The sequence below is a fragment of the Saimiri boliviensis genome, chromosome 12, assembly GCF_048565385.1.
Source record: "Saimiri boliviensis isolate mSaiBol1 chromosome 12, mSaiBol1.pri, whole genome shotgun sequence".
In the NCBI taxonomy this organism is placed as follows: Eukaryota; Metazoa; Chordata; class Mammalia; order Primates; family Cebidae; genus Saimiri; species Saimiri boliviensis.
In genome coordinates, this window is record NC_133460.1 from 95,409,061 (window position 1) to 95,421,374 (window position 12,314).

At 45.2% G+C, this 12,314-nt stretch overlaps 1 protein-coding gene across 3 annotated transcripts in view; it reads left to right on the forward strand.

Moving 5' to 3' along the window:
- The first annotated feature begins 12,009 nt into the window (after positions 1–12,009).
- The window catches only part of PDCD4 (programmed cell death 4), a 30,098-nt gene continuing 29,793 nt past the window's right edge, over positions 12,010–12,314 (forward strand). For 2 of the 3 annotated variants that reach the window (XM_074382871.1, XM_010332976.3), the window contains exon 1: positions 12,012–12,133. The gene's annotated coding sequence lies outside the window, so the exon portion shown is untranslated. Of the gene's footprint in view, positions 12,134–12,314 lie in introns of all 3 variants that reach the window. The other variant, XM_074382872.1, reaches the window with a different exon arrangement.

Genomic DNA, 12,314 nt, shown 5'->3' on the forward strand with positions numbered 1-12,314 from the left:
GGAAGAACTGTCAAATTCTTCTGTTGTTGCTAGCGTTGCTTCATAAACGTTCTAAACTTAGCATGTATATTGGTGTGTGTGTGTGTGTATCTGTGTGGTGTGTATAGGGGTGTATGTGTGTGGTGTATGATATGTGTATATATGTGTGCGGTACATGCTTCTCTACAGTAGTAAGATTGTGAAAGCCTTGTCTTTCTCACCTTCCATAGTGCTCAATAATACAGGAAGGAAAGACGCATACTTATTTTATAAATGTTCGATCTCTTAGTATTTGTTTTTTCTATAATTCTCCCAATGGCTCTTAGACAAGGAAAGTGAGGCTCAGAGAGTCTTCTTGTTTAAGCTCAACCTGCTGTTAGTGGCAGAAGTCCACCCTGGGCTTAGATCTGCTTGACGACAATAGGTATTGTTGACTTGACTCCTAAAAGAAGAAAGCCACAACCACAAATGCAAATACAGTCACGGTTTTGTTCTATGGTCTGCTGTTCAGGCAACTTTTCTTGTGGTATGTCACCCAGGTACCTGTGTTCTGTTCTGGCTCCCAGACTTGAAACTTCCTGCACAGCACGTTGTCACTCTGGTTTTATTTTTGTCAGCTCTTCCTCTGAACCAGGCCTCACCCCAGAGAAGCAGACTCAAGGAGGGCAGAAACAGCTCTGGAGTTATTGGGACTGGCCCCTCGGGTGATGCAGAAGCATCGATTCTGCCTCAGCCTGAGGCAGCTGGAGTGTCAGCCTGCACTTTCTGCCTGGGATCCAGCATGACTGCAGTCTCTGGAGAGCTTCGGCTTCCTACCATTCCTGGGAGGCCTCTGCAGATTGCCACAGTTCACCTCCTGGCAAATTCAGAGCAAACTCAAGCGTGAGCTGCAGTGCTGAGGGCTGCTTATGGCAGTTCATTTTCCTGAGCAACTCCACGCAGACATAACAAATGACAGGCAGGCATCTGCCAGGCTAAAACGGGAAACAAAACTCCACGGACAGCCTCAGACAGGCTCTTGTACAAAAAATAGAAATCTTATTAGTTCCTTTAGTCTTTCACCGAACATTTATGGACAACCACCTACCTACGATATGCCTGATGCAGGGGCAAGGTTTTTGCCTTTCAGAAGGCCACAGTCCAGTGGGCAACTGATGACACACCAAAGAGCTGAGCTTGGGAGAGCAGCATGACACAGACAGGCATATCACTGCCGGAATGGAGGAAGAGGCTCTTCACTCTGCCCTAGCCTGGGGAAAACTTCTCATAGGAAGCATTACTTTGCCTAAGTCTGAAGGATCTGTTAGACATCAGTAAGCAAAAATAATATCAATAGCAATTAAAGCATTATCATTATTTTCAGATACTTGCAATATGTCAAGCATTCTAGTAAGTACTTTACAAACATTATTTCATGTAGTTTGAACAACAGCCATAATTCAACAGATACTATAATTATCCCCATTTTACAGGTGAGGAAACTGAGGATCAGAGAATGTGAAATAACTTGCTCAAAACTAGGAAACAGAAGAGAAAGTAGTCAAACCAAGTTCTGCTAATTCCAGAGCCCAGGCTTTTATGCTTTTTAATATGTTCAAAAATTACAATAATATGAATAGGTATATGTCTTGTTTCCCTCCTGGCATCTCCTGCTAGTCTCTGTATATCCCATATACACCAACTGCCTACTGCCTTAGAGATGTAAACAGTTACATTTGTTTTTCTTTTTTTAAATATATTCTTCAGTGTTTATGTCAATATAAATGAGTCTGAATAAATAATCTTATTCCTTCTTTCTTATCCAAAAGTGGCATATATTAACACTGATTTGTACTTAATGCAGTCTTGGAGAGCTTTCTACTGAAGTATACAGCAATCTTCCTCATTCTTTTATATGGGTGTATAGTACTCCATTTGCTGAGCCCAGGCTTTTAAACACAAGGCAACGTTCAGCTGGAAAGACACAGGTATGCTTTGCTGAACTGTCTAAATTTCAAGAGGCACCAAGGAGCAAAGGGGTAGTGATACGGATTTATTTTTAGAAGATTCCTTATATTAGGTAGGAAGCTGCACACAGCACAGCCTGCCTAAACATGTAGCCCCACCTCAATGCAAAGACATGATGTACTGCCACAGTGGTGGCTGGAGAAAAGCCCTTCCATGGAACAAGTTCTGACTTATCTCTAGCCCTGTTGCCCGCAGCCCTGCAGCCTCTGCTTTTTAAGATGTCTTCCCCATGATCTGCTTGTGGGAATTTTATATAGCATCCTGTGCCTACGATGCAGAAAGCACATGTAGTCTTAATGTGTCACCCCAGGCTACTTCTCGGGGTGACGCATTACGGCAACATATAATAATTGTGCAAGAGCTCAAGACGCTTTACAGGTGGTACTTAAAATATTCCCAGGCCTCTAGTATTCCCTGGGAAAGCTTGCTGTCGGGGCTGTTACTGACTCAAATGCCTTTGAAGGTGAGCTGTAGTCAACCCTCCTTTTCTCTGAGATAGGGGGTTCTCCCACAGAGTAACAATACCTGTGGTAATAACTTTGGTTTTTCGGAAAGAGGCGTTTTCTCTTTAAGGTTATGTGATCACAATTGGCTGGTTTCAAAGAGATTGTGTAGTTTCCAAAAAATCAACCCCCTCAAATGCACATGGCCACCAGTCAGCTGCCTTTGTGTTTGCTGAGGTCTGTGGCTATGGACCTACCACACATATTCATCACAGTGAATAAAGCTGACCCAGCTTTACAGCATTGGTTCTGGTGCCTTAATATTTGCCTTATCTCTCCACAGAGTTCTTAAGAGAAGGTAGCTTATAAGTGAAATAATTGCACCACGAGGTCTCCTGGAAGAAAAATTGTGGAAAACGGTTATAAGCAGAATCTTAGACCAGATCTCAGCCAACCCACAGATCATATTGGATAGATTACAGCCCCAGAAAGAATCTGGGAAACTTTTAAATTCTATGCCCTTGGAACAGTCAAATTACTCAAGGTCATACATCCAGTTAGTAGCACAACTAGGATTGGAATCCAAACCTCTTGCCTTCTAGTCCAAATCTCAGTCCACTAAATGTGTTTTCCAGTATGTATTCCATAAGATGTTAATAGACACTATGTACAAGAGTATTATTGTCAGGTAAGAAGAGCAAACATGGGGTTAAAGAAAATTGAATGGGTTACTTATGACAGAACCTCTCAGAGCCTTTCAAACACTGTTATTTATTGTGATTTTCTAAGAGGGGAGATGATTAGCAGTTTTCCTAAACTTACTTCATCCCAGAACCCTTTTGAACATCTATGGAACATATTTTGAGACACCTCATGTAATGCTTCCTCTCTTAAATAAATTCAAGAGTTTTTTAAAGATATACTCATGGGTAACAGAGCTATGATTTTTTTTAGGAAATGTTGGGAGATTCGGCTTATATTTTTGGCCCACTGAAGTTATCATAATGGGAGGTAGGTGCCAGGCGTGACTGGAATGACTGTGGGGTGTTCCAAGATGACAATCCATCTCTTTTTAGGGCCACTGCTGTCTTAAAAACCAATTTTGTTTGGTTTTCCTGTTGTTACTTTTTGATTCTGCACCTGGTTTGACATTCAGAGGAAGGGAAAGTCTGGTGGTCTCTCTTGATGAAACACTGGTGTGTGGAACCCCTGTCTACTCCAGTGGGGATGACACCAGGTTCAAAAGGCCTCAGAAGAGACCCAAAGCCAGCACAGGAGACATGGGGTTTGGTTGGGGCTTACATACAGGAGACAGAGTCCAACGGTGATGGACTGGGCAGAATGACCACATGGCACAGTGGTGGCCGGCTGGACAGAAGAACCACAATTGCTTGTAAAAGGCATGCAGTTTATATATCATTTTCACTAAGCATCCTTTCCCTAACAACCTCCACCTGGCAACCTTCATTCAACACAAAACTCAGGGCCTCCAGCCCCGGTACAGCCCATGTTTCACAGGATGGTTTGGGGGCTCAGATGTTCCTGACAGACAAAGAACGAATCTCCTGGTTGGTCCCTCCAAGATTCCCTAGCTCAGAACACACATTCAGATGCATTTGTCATACAGGTTCATTCTTAGGGTATGCTTTAGTTATTGCTATCAGATGTATTTACCATACAAACGTCCACTCTGAAAACAGGCCCAAACGTAATAAAATGTAATAACATAAATGTAGAAACATATTCTAGATGTTCTTGGTCTTTTCTGGGACATGATTCTTTTGGGGGTCTTATGGAAAAAACTTATCAACCCATTGTGGCATCAAATGCATATTCATAATAAAACTCATGTAAAATTTTAGGGTGTTCTTGCACCCTCTGAAGCCAACCAGTAAATCACTGGCTAGATTCACTGCCCTCAAAGAGTGCTCTCTGAAAACAAAACTTATCATAGACCTATGTAACACAAGAAACAGTAGAAAGACTTTCAGTTGTCCCCTGAGCAGTTATTTTTTTCTTTCTTTTGAACTCTTGGTTCTTAGAGGGTGGCCTGTTCCTTGCTAGTTCCTGTTTCGATGCTGGCTTTGTCAATTGTACTGAATGACTGTCAATCATGTTACTTCAATTACAGTACTTGGGGATTTCCTGGAGCTGTTGTTTACAAATGCCAGTCCTAGTTTTTCTTTCTGGACACTGTCCTCCTAGCTTTTTGGAAAGAAAAAAAAAAAAAAAAAAAAACAGGCAGAAGGTCAAGACACATGCAGAGGGCCATATGGAAAAAGGAAGGCCACTGTTGGCAGTGGAATGAGGTCCTGTGGCTCTGTCTGTGGCTTGCCGGGAGCCACGTCACTTCTCTCTGGGCCTTGGTTTGCTCATTTGTTATCTGAGCAAGGTGTCTTCACTAGGTCATCTCCTGGGACTTTCTTCTTGTCTCTGACTTTCCACGGGGCTAGCTTCATTTTTATCATAAATGTTTAAAAACAAAAAGCAATATCTTTCTGGGGCATCCCTTGTTCTCCTTTTGCCACGACTTTTATTTATTTATTTTTGCTCAAAATAAATAGCGGTTCGATTAGTTCCATTAATTAACTTCTACCCAGCATTAGTGTCTTGAGCCACCCGCAACCCCCAACCCTGCTTTACCCCTGCTCTTCTCTAGCCTTCTCTGTTTGTGTTTCCTTGTAGATCTGGCTGTCTTAATCACAACCCAAGATCATTCATTTCATTTATTTTCCAGAATGAAAAGTTCCTCATTTCTATACCAGGCTCCCTGGGCTCTACCTCCTTGTCTGGGAAGCAAGACGACATTGCAGACATAGAGGGAGGGGAGGAGGGCATGATGGCAGCTATGTGCACTCGGGCAGCTGGAGGATTAATTCTGAGACATGTGAAGCCTAGTCCAGGACCCAGTGTTCCAGAAGAATGCAAATAAAACCCCCAGAGATACAATTGGAGGAGCACTTCTCTACCCTGACTCAACACAATTAAATGCAGGGTGTGGCAGTTATAATAAACGCTGAAAAGCATCAGGTTCAATGGTCTGTGATTGCGAAAGTCTAATGAGCTGGAGTTTTCAAAGGCTTAGCACTTAGACCAGGTATAGGAGATGTGGTAAAATGTGTTTATTTTTTGGGGGGAGGATTATAGTGGGGGGAAGATTTCTTGCTGGAGTTCCTCAATGTTAATTGAGCTTTTTTCTATATCTCTAAAGTAGTCAGTGTGATTTGATGGGGGAAAACCCCACAAAAGACAAATGCACTAAGAAAATCTTGCGAAACCTGAATTGAGGAAATAAAACCTTAGTAGTCTTTCAGCTTTTCTTGGTACATACTATAGTAAAATATTGCTTCTATTTTTTGAACTATGCTTCACATTACTCTATGCTTTTTATGCCAGGAAAGACATTCTAGAAATGCCTCTTGAATAGCTTCTAAACATTGTACAACCCCCACTACCCTTTCCATTTTCCCCACTTTCAGCCCTTCAGATGGATTCATCTGACACCAGGAGGCTCTAGGGCCCAGGAATTTAACTTTCATTCAAGAGGCTCAAGATGTGTGAGAGAAAGTCCAGATTCTGTGCTTTGACTCTGGATTCCTAGTCTGCACGTTCCCTACAGGGCTGGGCAGTGAGATCTCATATGCATTTCTGGCTCAGCTGCTAACTTAGCTGTGTGGCTTTAGGCCACTCACTTAACTTCTCTGGGTCTGTTTCTCCATTTGTTAAATAAAAGGTTTGGACTAGGGGATCCCCAAATTTCCTTTTAGTATATAAAGTCCCATGATTACCAGCGACCTGCTCAAGGTTCATTTCCCTCATGTTTAAAGCACAGAATCTTGTCCACCTTATTGGGAGGTAGTGAAAGTCTATGCAAATGTGCTCAGTAAATCTTAAGGTAACACAAATGTCAGCTATCAGTATTATTATAAGAATTCTTTATGCAACTCTGTTCAAAACATGTTTTATGTCTTTTACCATTTGTGCTAAAGTCCAATTCTTGCCTTACAGGAATTCCCAAAATTCAGGCTTTGGTTTGACAAAAGGAGACAAGATGTCAGTTCAGGTAGATGCAGTTGCTGCAAATGACAGCAGCATCTAAAATTTCATAGGAAGGAAGTGGGCTAAGACCTACCCTTAGTCCACAGATAGACTAACTCTTCTCAGTCTCCCTTAGGGGCATGAACATCGCTTATTAAGAAACAGAATTCTCAAATGAGGCTTTACCCAAAGAATGAAAAGGCCTTGGAGAGTTCCAAGGGCAACAATAGTAAATCTAGGTGCTTATGTTTGCCTTCAACTGTGCATTTTCAAGTAATTTACCTAAATTAATTCGTTAGTCTCCTAATCCCACACCAGCCATTACTTTGCCTTTGGGATGGAGGGAGGTGATATTATCTGAACTTTGCAAGCAGAGAAAGCCTCTGGGTTTACATTTCCTCTGTCCATACCCAGTGGAATCCTCTCCTGCCAAAAGTGGCAAACTCTTCTTTTTTTGAGGCAGAGTATCTCTCTGTCACTCAGGCTGGAATGTAGTGGCGTGATCTCAGCTCACTGTGGACTTCATCTCCTGGGTTCAAAAGATTCTCCTGCCTCAGCCTTCTGAATAGTTGGGACTACAGGCATGTGCCACCAGGCCTGGCTAATTTTTTTGTATTTTTAGTACAGATGGGATTTCACCATGTTGGCCAGGCTGGTCTCGATCTCCTGAACTCGAATGATCCACCCACCTTGGCCTCCCAAACTGCTGGGATTACAGGCATGAGTCAGCAAACTCTTTTATCTCTTGTGCCCCATTTCCAGGACTCCCATGGTACCAACTCAGTACCTTGCTTGCTCAGCATCCCAGGGTATCAGACTGGAATGGCTGCTTATGGACTCCCTGCAGTGGGCACCTCCTTCCTGTACAGCACAGAAAATCGAAGCATTCAATTCACCCAGGGAGAGGAAGTGAAACAGCCAAAGCAGCACAGCTAGGTAGGGACAGGGCTACTAACTTCCTTTAAGAGGTGAAAAATAGGAACTATCTCCCACCCTCTCCCCTAACAAAACCAAACATGCTTTGTGTCCCTTCCAACTGCTTACGCCTGAGGAGTACAGGAAAGACGAGGTACATAATGTCTGTCTGTTCACAGCACAGAGTTTCTGTTTCCACCTCTGAGCACTTGTCTTGTTCTGGGCAACTGTGATCTCCCTTCCTCTCTAAGCTCTTAGAAAGAATCATTCTTAAGCAAAATGGAAGTTGCAATTCCATTGTTCTGTATAGAGTGAGTTAAGGAGAAGGGCTCTCTCCTTTTCTGTCATCTAATAGCTAAATTAACATAAGCCCGCATAGGCACAGGGCCTCAGGTAACAAAAACCTATTTGTGACAATTACATCATGAAATGAAAACGTATGTTGTGGCCCAGAAACCTGGGCAGCTCTAGGCTTCCGATGATATTACCTACCCTAAAGCAGAATAATGTCTTTTGCCAAGAACATAGCTGAATCAACTGTGCTTGTCGCAGAATAGGCACACGTTAAAATATTTGTGGATTGATTTAGTAGACAAAAATTCTTGACACTTGGCTACCTTTCCATTTTCAGCTTATTGTTAAAACAATTTTTTTTTTTAAATGTTTAGCTGCAAAGGCACAGGTGACTAGTGTTCAACACAGCTGGAAGAAAGGTTGGTGACAGTGGCTGTCAATTATATTTCCCAAGCTGGTTTCTAAGTAACACTGCTTCTGGGGTATCTTGAGGGAAAAAATGGTTCTGTGTTTACACAAGGTAGGAAACATTACTGATCTTCCTACCTTGGACTCCCAATACACTAAAGGCACATAGCTTATTAAAAACACGGAGAAGACTGGGCTTAGTGGCTCATGCCTGTAATTCCAGCACTTTTGGAAGGCTGAGGCGGGCAGATCACTTGAGGTCAGGAGTTCGAGACCAGCCTGGCTGACATGGTGAAACCCCATCTCTACTAAAAATACAAAAATTAGCCTGGTGTGGTGGCGGGTGCCTGTAATCCCAGCTACTGGGGAGGCTGAGGCAGGAGAATCACTTGAATCCAGGAGGTGGAGGTTGTAGTAAGTCAAGATTGTGCCATTGTATTCCAGCCTGGGTGACAAGAGCAAAACTCCATCTTAAAAAAAACAAAACAAAAAACACTGAGAAGCGTTGTGGGTAAAGAAACAATTTTATCTTTGTTTAAACAAGTTATTTCCAAGACCATTTGACCATAGAACAATCCCTTCCACATTTTTTGCATATCTATTGAAGTTCCGCAACATTTGTGTTCTTTGGAAAATACCTTAGGAATTACTGATTGAGCCCAATTTCTGAATTTTATTGGTAAAGAAAAAGGTCCTGAGAGGGGCTGCAGTTCTCACAGAAAGTTAGTGGTGGAGGTAGGACTACAACCCCACTTCCTGAATGTCTGGCTCAAGCTTGTCAACCACACACAAATATGGCAGCATTCCTCAAAGGTGGGTTCCGGAATCCCTGCCATCGTGGGTACTGCTTGAGATGATGTGCAAAAATGACATGAATATTTTACTACCTAATGGATCGTTTGGGGCAATTTGATAAAACATAAGAAGTTGTTTTAGATGCTTTTTAAAATTGGTAATCATGGCTGGGAGCGGCGGCTCATGCCTATAATCCTAGCACTTTGGGAGGCCGAGGTGGGTGGATCACCTGAGGTCAGGAGTTCGAGATCAGCCTGACCAACACGGTGAAACCCTGCCTTAAAAATAAAAAAATAAAAAATAAATAAATAAAAATAAAATTGGTAATCATATCCCATTCTTTCCTTATCTCATAGATCTTGGGATTCCTACTCAACATAGCCTGACTATGCCATAGGTGCTTAGTAAGTACATTCAATGAGTGAGTAAATGAAAGCTGGGGGGAAGAAGGAAAGGGTCGGAAACTGAAAGGGATGAGAAGAGAACATGTGGGGCAAGAGAAGGATGGTAACAAAGGAGCCAGCAGTCACTGATCAGGAGAGTACAGGTGAGAGCATGGAAAGGACACAGCTGCAGATAATGGAAAAAAAAAAAAAAAACAAAACCAAACTGAGTGTCTGGAAAGCTCTGATTTTAAAAAGTGAACATGAGTTATGAGACTAATTCAGATACCGGCCATGCCAGGAAGCCCCTGTCCAGGAGATGAGGATGACCACCAACCGCTGAGAATCTTTCTAACACTCAAATCAAGGTGTATTTACTGCACAGGTACAATAAATGGACAAGGCATCTTAAGTACTATAATAACAGGTGAGTGGGTCAGGCACAGTGGCTCATGCCTGTAATCCCAGCACTTTGGGAGGCTGAGGCGGGCAGATCCCTTGAGCTCAGGAGTTCGAGAGCAGCCTGGGTAACATGGCAAAAACCTGTCTCTACTAAAAATACAAAAAATTAGCCTGTTGTGGTGGCACATGCCTGCAGTCCCAGTTACTTGGAAGGCTGAGGTGGGAGGACGGCTTCAGCCCAAAAAGTGGAGGCTGCAGTGAGCCGATATTGCACCTCTGCTCTCCAGCCTGGGCAACAGAGCAAGACCGTGTCTCAAAACAACGACTGCAACAATAACGAAACCCAGATGAGTAAGACACAGGTCTTCCCCTAAACAAGGACAGGGACTCAGATAAAATAACGTCAGGTAGAATGTGATCAGTGCCTTTGGTGGCGTGACAAGCCAATACTGTGAGGAATCGGGTCAAGAAGATCATATCATGAGGCTCCAGAAAAACTGCCGCAGTCCACGAACAGTGGTTCACGGTTGTAATTCCAATGCTTTGGGCTGCCTGCTTGAGCCCAGGAGTTTAAGACCAGCCTGGACAACATGACGAAACCCTGTCCATACAGAAAATACAAAAATTAGCTGGGCATAGTGAGGGGCGCCTGTAGTCCCAGTTACTCAGGAGGCTGAGGTGAGAGGGTCTCATAAGCCAGGGAGGTCAAGGCGGCAGTGAGCTGTGATGATGCCACTGCATTCTCCTGGGCGACAGAGCAAGTCCCTGGCCCAATTAAAGAAAAAAAAACCAAAAACCAAAAATAAAAATAAAAAACTACCAGGGAGGGCCATGAGGCACAGACAGGATTGCACCAGGCAGAGATAGAGGTAAGGAGAGAGACAGTTCAAGGTGATTATATAAAGAACTAGCAGGGGGTGGGGAATCGTGTAGGGAGACGTGTGGAGACACAGCCTGAAAGTCTTTTTTTTTTTTTGAGACGGAGTTTCGCTCTTGTTACCCAGGCTGGAGTGCAATGGCACGATCTCGGCTCACCGCAACCTCCACCTCCTGGATTCAGGCAATTCTCCTGCCTCAGCCTCCTGAGTAGCTGGGATTACAGGCACGCACCACCATGCCCAGCTGATTTTTTGTATTTTTAGTAGAGACGGGGTTTCACCTTGTTGACCAAGATGGTCTCGATCTCTTGACCTTGTGATCCACCCGCCTCGGCCTCCCAAAGTGCTGGGATTACAGGCTTGAGCCACCGCGCCCGGCCCTCGAAAGTCTTTAAGTCACATAGTGGAGCCCTGAATGACCGACCCAGGTGCTGACACTCAAGAGAGGCAATGGGAAGCCAGTGAAGGTTTATTGTTTTCTTTTGTTTTGTGCAGAGAAATAGTAGCATTAGAGCTGATTCCCAGGCAGGGTGACTGGGCAGCCAGGAGAAGGCGCTGGCTTGTGCGGAATTAGACAGTTGGGTTCTGGAGAGACCAAACTATCATTCATGTGTTGCCCACCAAACAACTGGAAAATCTGATCAGAGGTAGTGGCTAAGTCCCCTCCTGGGAGCACAGAGGAAGCATAAGGTTCTGGTTATTACCTCAGGGGACAGCGACCGAGAAAGAATACGGAAAGGACCAGCCAAAACGAACGCAGCCAAGAGGAAAGGCCACAGAGAACAGCCAGGGGACCTGGGAATTTCAATACAGAAATTGTAGCCATGGCCCAGAACCCCAGCACGTGAGTCCGGAACGTGTGCGTCTGAACGCCAGAGGCTTAGCTAGTCATGATTAGCGAAGGGGCTTCAAAGAGTTTTGGGGCCTGTCTTATATCTGTAAAATGGGAATGATTTCTATCTCAAAGGGTTGAGGGGATTCGCTGAGAGTAACTTCTTAGTACGGGATCTACAGAAACTCCCCGGAGACAGCAGGGGCCAGAGGGAGAAGGAATCCGACAGGCTGAATACTTGGGAGTGTCTAGAAATGGAGGCAGGGACCGTCAGGAAGCTGAAAACCTTTGCTTCAGCCGAGTTTGCAGAACGCCGTGCGAGGAGAATGGGTGCGCGGGGTCTAGGTAGCTCCATCTTTGTCCCCATCCCCCAGCACTGCCCGGTGCCCGACGCTCCCATCCCGCCACGCCTCCCAACGCACCCCCACCCCGGCTTCCCGCTCAGCTCCCGCTCCAGCCAGTCCCAGGAGCTACAAGCGCATGCGCCCTCTCGCGCCCCTCCCCAACTTTCCACGTTTCATTCCGCTCCCTTTTCCTCCCCAGCTCCGGCTCCGCCGCCACGATTGGCCAGCCGGCCACCGGGCCTCGGCCAATAAGCGCAGCCTTCTCGCCCCCGTGTTACTGGGTAGAAGAAAACAAAAACAAACAGAGCGAGAGGGGCCAGAGACTCTCCGAGGCGGCAGAGGCGGCGGAGGCAGAGGAGCGGGGTCGGGGTCGGCAGACCAGGGACCTGGGCGAGCAGCGGCTGGGGCCCGAGGGGTCAGTACCAGTGGGCGCGGCTCGCACGCTCGGGAAGATTGCGCCCTTTCCCTCATTCCCCCTCGGAGGCAGCCGCACGATGGGAGGGGGCGTGGGGGCCGCGGCCCTGGTAGGTCCTGGCCTGCGGGGCTGGGGTCCGGCTGTCTCCTCGTAGCTCCGCAGGTCCAGCCGCGCCCGCCCC